The sequence below is a fragment of the Buceros rhinoceros genome, unplaced genomic scaffold, assembly GCF_000710305.1.
Source record: "Buceros rhinoceros silvestris isolate BGI_N320 unplaced genomic scaffold, ASM71030v1 scaffold5902, whole genome shotgun sequence".
NCBI lineage: Eukaryota > Metazoa > Chordata > Aves > Bucerotiformes > Bucerotidae > Buceros > Buceros rhinoceros.
In genome coordinates this window covers 218,473-225,745 of record NW_010400512.1, presented here as the reverse complement: position 1 = coordinate 225,745, position 7,273 = coordinate 218,473, and positions in this window count along the sequence as shown.

The window sequence follows — 7,273 nt, the reverse complement described above, 5'->3', positions numbered from 1 at the left end:
ATGTAAATCAGGGAGATAAATGCATATGCCCATGAATTGTTTAACTGCAGAAATGGCTTTTTTTCCCTGTACAGCAGATGCACAATGGGACTGGGAATGTTTTATAACTTAGGCTTTTAAATAATAAATAAATGGCTCACATCGTCAGTTGGAGACGTCTTGATTTTTGCGTACTGTGTAATACTGAAATACACAAATATTTCTTTAGAAAGCATTATTATCGCCCTTTTAAAAAGGATATAAAACCTCAAGAATATGATAAAACATCGCAGTTGGTTTCTAAATACTTTGCATGTTAATATGGTTGAAGTTAAGGCAGTAAGTAATTTCGGAGTTTTTCCCTTGAGCTGCGTAGTTCTTTTCATATGTAATTATTCTCTGAGTGCATTAGATAATGCTATGGTTCCCACAGCTGTATACACATCTATAAATCATTAATGAGGCAGTTAACTGAAACAAAACTATAAAAGATTTGCATTACCCGGCAGAACCCAGCCTTAATTGACTTCCAGTTATTTACAATTAATTTTTCCATTTGGAATAATGATTGCAAGCAACTTAGAGGGGGGGGTTTATTGCACAGGAATTAGATGCTGACTATTCATCAAAAGTTTTTACAGCACGACCCTGTCAGTGGACAGTAATGAGCCTGAGGTAATCTTGTTTTTACACGCACATATAGACATACACCCCCTCACCCTGGCAGAGGGGACGGGCTGGAAGCGGGGTCCCTGTAGTGCAGCGGGGACAGGAGTCAGAGCCAACTTTTTTTTTTTTTTTTTAATCATTATTTTTATCACATACCTAAGTTTAACAACAACTAATTTCCTTTCTTTATAGCATCTAGCTGAAGGGCAACACAACAAATAGAGCTGGCTACAGTTCCAGATGGAATAAACTGCCTGCGTGAAGAGTGAGTAAATATTTATTTCTATCTTTCTATCTTACAATGCTGTAAGATAGAAAACAAGGAACAAACGCTGCAAAGCATTAACTGTCAAGTAAAAATCCATTATGCTATTTAAAAAATTTCTTTTGTAGAAATGTGGTGCGCAAAGTAGATCCTCATTAACTTGTCATTGTTGCAGCCACAGGACGCGAGGCTGTGTCGAGCTCTGGCCATACACAGCAGGAAGTCTTGCTCACTCTGCCATCTCAGCATAACTCCCATTGACGTTAACGGGCTGTGGATGCGTTCATCAGGAGGGGAGGGCACGTTCGAATTCCTACTAAAACTTACGTCAAACATAACCAGAGCCCATTTGCAGCAGCTGATGGTATCTTCATTATCTTTCTATCTTCCATTTTCTAAATGCCTAAGAGGGTAGAGCCCATCAGAGGTAACACATGGAATCACAGAACCATCTGGTTGGGAGACCTTTAAGATCATTGAGTCCAGCCGTTAACGCCAGTCAGTTCTCTGTTTCTAAATCACAGCTACAAAATAAGTAAAATCTTACGTATTGGGGTGCACTATACTGGAACCACTATCACTGGAAATCGATCCTGAGCAAATTACACCTTTCATCATTTCCCCTTGCTACCCTTATTGGGTACAAGACAAATAAAATGCGTGTTTGGGTTTGTGCCATCCTTCCTGCACCCACCCCCCCCACCCCGATCTAGCTGTCATGCTGAGGAAGTAAAATTACCTGCTTCCCCCTCCTTGTTTCAAAGTAAATAATTTTATTGCTCTTTGACTTACACACAAGACTGTCTCTCCTTTCATGAAAATTGACTGGTAAATATGTGTGAGTTTAATTCTGAGTGATGGCAAAGCTGAGAGCTGCTTCCTTCGCTTTATCAATAGGTGCTGGCGAAAGGCAAATAGAATTACCTAGAAATGTGGGCCCAGTGGCAATCAAACAATTGTAACCTTGAAAATCTTGCAATCTAGCTCTGGAGTAATTTTTCTCCAGGTTATGTTCCGCTGGATTGTGCCACAATGTGTAATGTAAAGTAACGTGACAAGACTAGACATGGGTCATTCAGCCTGTCAGTAATTCAGAGCCTGGCAAATTGGTCCTCCCTCTTCACCAGCCCGTGAACTTCACAGACACTTACCCTATTCATGCTACACTAGCGACCGCATTAGTTCAGCTGGAGAAGCCTCTGTGATGTGTGAAATCTGAGAGGCTTTTGCATTCCGAAATGGGGCTGGTACCAGATGAGCAAACAGTATTATTATTTTCATTAAGAGATCACATCCTGTCAACACAGAACACTGGCAATTGCATGTCGAGTAATTGCATCCTTGACAAATCGAATAGCGTGATTTAGACGCTTTTTACGATGCTCATGATCCTTAGTATTGGATTTGAGTTCCTGGGCAGGGGGAAGGGTCGTCTTTTCTTTTTGTGAACTCAGACCTCCAGTAACTTTTCATGCATGTAGGGGATATTGCTGACACTAAAACTGGGTGCAACTATTTTAATAATTTTAAAACTGAGAAATCCACCACATTCTGGAAAGTATCAAACTGAGCATCCCCTTCTTTCTTACATGGGTTCTGAACAGAGGCTGTTCCTGCCTGTCTCCAGAACAGTGGAAAAGAAGCGCTGTGGCTTTGGAGTTTCTTGAGGGTTTGCTTTGAAGAAGTAAAAAATAATTCCATTGAAAACAGAACTTCCATTTGGTGAAAATGTCTGTTTATTTGAAAAACTATGAACTATCACAAATAATACACAATTTACTTACCCGCCCTGTTACAAATCAAGGGGCTTAGTCCTGCGGTGCTCCTCAGCACAACAGCAGACTGCTCATTTGTCTGTGGTCGCTGCAGTCTTACGAGCGTGGCCTGCGTTCGATCTGGTTTCGGAGCCAGCCTCTGCCAGTCAGGTCTGTGCATTAAACACGACCGCTCTCTCTTTTTCCTTCCCACCCCCAAGTTAGTATGAGCTGACCATAACACATATTAGAAGACATAAAGACTTACAGTTGGGTGTGAGCAATTAATTTTTTTCTCCTTTGGAATGGAATCTCAGTATTAAACTAGCTGGGAAAAGCCATGAAAGGAATCAGTGGGTTTTCCACTGCTTTGCACACTGTAGAGTCATTTCAGCATTGTAATATAGGTGTCAAATGCTAATAAATCAGCTGTCAACTGCCATCAAGTACTTTGTGCGGGTGTAAATGATCACATAAAATGCAAAGCACTGATCTGACACCAAAAATCTCTGAGACTGCTTCTGTCTTCACCAGTTTTATAGAACTATTAAAGAACTGTCCAATAGGGAGTTTATTCCCTCTTATTTAAGTTACTGGCTTTTTTTTTTTTGACCATTCTCCTACTTTTCAGGATGGTCTTCCCCTCTCCCCCACCTCCCATCCAATTGACACCAAGGGAGGGAATGCAACAAGTTATATGGAATTGCTTTGGACTGGTCTACAAAGAAAAATATTATGTTTCATAATAATGTTATGAATGATAAAGTGTTTTTTTCCTGCCAAAACATCTCTGTAAGTGCCCCAGCATCATCGACTGATGGCAGCACAGCTCTGGGAATAAACAGACTTCCAGCTAATGGCAGGAATCATCAGGGGAAACACGGAACAGGGATTTCTTCCTGATACAGAGTGACGCATATGATTACAGTTAAATGCCAAATCCTACTGGCACTGGAGCGAATTAAAGTTTATTCTTCACTCCGGCTTATTCTTTCTTCTCTCTTTAGCTAATTCATCTTGTTTCATGTAATGCCAGTCGTTTTTCCTTTCTATATTTGGCCACTTTGGAGGAAGGGTGGGACAACTCATTTTAGGCATGTGGCCTTCTGGTATGAAGATGAAAGCTTCCGGCAAAGCCCAGATCCCACCATGAGAACTGCGCCGGCACGCCGTGCCCGTGCGCACCCCTCCAGTGGTGCTGTGACCCCAGCACAGCTTTGCCTCTCAGCAGAGCAGCTGCTGGCATGGGCCAAGAGGGGCCGTACAGGCATGTGTGTGCTAGTGTGATGCTGCCCAAGGGTCACCTAGGGCTGGATACTACAAAAGCACTCAGTGACCTTAACAGAAGATGTATTGTACTGCAGCATCTACCTTGAAGGGACTGTGATGCAAACTTTACTATGATGAAACCACGACCTCACCTAAATGACCATTTCTGTCCATCATTGTCTCATTTCAGACTTTCTTGTGAAAAAAGAAACACATCTGTCTCACTGTTGGCTGGCTGAAGCACACACTGAGCTGGGCCAGTTTTGTACGGTTCAATCTGCCCTTGCCACTTCTCTGGCTGTTTCATCTCCACCATCCCTCTGACTGGCCAAAATTGGATTCTGGAATTCTCTGAGAGCACGTGAAGGTCAGCATTTTTAGAGTTTAGGGACAGCAAAAACTTCTCCTTTTCCCAGTAACCCATCTTGTACACAGCCAAAGCAAAGAACTATGGTGAGAGGGATCTACCACTCAGTGACTACACATTTCAGCAATATGTGTTCAAAATTTTTGAACAAGCAGCACATACATTTTCCAAAATGCAAAGCCAAAGGTCTTTTTAAAATGTTTATCATCTATTACAAAAGATGCAGTGTGTTAAGTATTAGTTGTCACAGAAGCACATTCATATATGGTGCTGAAGTTACGTTCACAATTTTGGATTACGTCAACAGCTCACAAAATGAAGATAGAGCAAAATCTTAGTGTAATTATTTCCAGACTGGAACTCAGAACAGTGGGAATTCTTTCTTTCTTTATTTTAAAAAATGAGCTCCAAAAATAATTTTATTCCCCTGCCTTAGATTACCACACGCCACTGTTCATGCAAAGGATGCTCTGTTAAGGTGCCAGTGCTAGCTGGCCAACAGCAGCAGAAATGCATGGCAGGCTAATGGAAAGGGAGCGAGCTGCAGCATTTGTTGTTATTATGCTGACACTGAATGGGCTCATTTCAATTGATTTCTCTGATGCACAAATATAAAACTGTAGTAGTTCATAATTCGTATAAATTCAACATTTAAAACATACTTGGGTTTTTCCTCCCCTTCCATCCCAGCTTCAAGTCATTAAAGATGCCCTTAATTGCAGACAGAACTAAAGTAAAAACATGTGTTAATAGGGATTTTACAACTGCCTAAACATTTGTGTATGAGTAAAACGAATGAGAACAGATGTGGCTTTAAGAAAACAAACCTCAGTAAACCCCTTCCCTGCTCCCTCTTCGCCCCAGCAAGGACCAGCAGCGCAGGCAGGATGCTGCAGCACCACAGCAGGAAGGTGCGAGTGGGACGGTTTTGTTTATCTCAGTGCTGCTGCCAAAGGTTAAGAGATCCTCAGCCCAGGGCTGTGGATTGTCCTGCCTGTGGCTCAGGGCTAAGGCTGTGCCCAGGCGCACCCAGGCAGGCCCAGGAGCAGCTGTGGGGATCAGCCGATTCCTGGAACTGCATAACCAGTCGAGTTAGCCCAACTTTTGCCATGTTACCAAAAATATCCTGTAAGTAAACAAACACATTAATGGACCACTTCTAGATAGCAATTGCTTAAACCAGTGCTCAGGGTTTAATCACGGCCACACAGTTTGAGAGGAGAGTGTTCTTGCTTGGTATTACTATGGATCCAGATTTGAATTGGTGCAATTGGTGACTGCTGGTCCTGATAGTTTACGATGGTAGCAGGCTGCATTACACAAGATTCATAAAATTGCTGAAATACATCAGCCATTAACTTGCCCACAGGCAGCCAAGATCACCTTGTGTCCCGCTAACAAACACCAGTTTTATTGGCATAATACCATTTCAGAGGCCATTTGCAAACAGAGAGGCTTTGTAGGACATGGGAGCTGTCACAGAGGTGGATGCTGGGGTGCTGCACCCCAACAGCAGCAGTGTCCAGCCCCCCCCACCCCGAAGCCTGCAAGCCCCTTCCCCAGCTGAGCTTCCCGCAGCCCAGACACTGCATCAGGATAGGCTTGCAGCATCCCTCTGTTCTGGTGCTTTCTAGCAGGCGCTGAGGTCACGGGCACAGCCAAAGCCCTGCTGTGCTTCCCTCTCGTGAAGCTTTGTTTGAAAAACAGCCCCCAAACTCAAAACCTCAAAGGCCATGTCCCTTGTGGGCCCCCAGCAGTGTTGCCAGCTGGGGGCTGTTCAACTCCCTGGCTCGAGTGAGGAGGAGTATGGCGAAGGCTCAGTTGCCTCCTGCTTGTCCCTGGGCTGGCGAGTATGGCTTCTCCAACACCCTTCTCCTGAGATGACTGTGCCACTGTCTAAAAGCCAAGATGACCAAGGTCAGGAATGAGATCCCAGGGTGCTGCAGCTTTCTGGAAGCAGTGCAGACAGCCCCGTGCTGGCCATGGGACCACAGAGCACCAATTAACGCTCCTGCTCTTCATAGCTTACTTTTAGATAGGCACTACAATTATTTCTTCCCTTAGTCTTGTTTTTGCTGAGTAAACACTCTCATTCCCTTCGCCTTTGAATGACAAGCTCAGCACAGACCTAGCGAAGACGACAGGCAAGCAATGTCCTCGGTTTCTTGCCTTTCAAGCTCAGCTGCAGCACCTGGAACCAGACAAAGCCTACACTGCACCGCTGTGCACTGCACAGAGGAACAAACACCACAGGCAGCACCAGGTGGGCAGAGAATGGACGCAGAAACCAGCGCTGCAGGATGTGACCATGGCCTGGTGTGATGCCCGTGGAACAGCTCCTCGGCTCTGCCATCCCTGTCCCACATCCTACCGCATCAGTCAGCAGCAGCTGCGTAAAAGGGGTTCAGGTCAGTGTAACCCACAGCTGGAGCCGGTGCAGGAGGGTGTTATTTGGAGTGTTACTGAGAAGGTGATAGGAAATAAAAATGAAGTAATAAAAAAAAAACAACAAAAAAATTAATCTGCACTTTTTTAAATGAACTGTGCAGTTGCAATTGTCCAACCTTGTTGTTGGTTCCGGCTTTATGATGTGTCCCCACCAGAAAGCACTGGTTACAATAGTGCTCGACATTCGGTTGAGCTGACACATAAAAACCTCTGTGTCCTGGTTTGTCTCTGTTTACCAGGAGCTACTGATGAAGGAGTGACAACAGAGTCAGTCTCTGAAGTGTATCGGTTTCCTAAATCTCATCTGCCAGTGCTCTGACATTTAAAACTATTCTGGGAAGGGCAAATTAGAAATCAATGCTGTGCTCATCAACACGGTATCAATGTAGCCTGAAGAAATGTAGCCCAGCCACAGAGGATTAGAAAAATGCTAAAATAGCCTTTCTGGAGACTAATGGAGGTAGACGTTCCGCCCAGGTGCTTCAGGGTTTTACTGCGCAGGTGCGGGAGGACTCACAATTC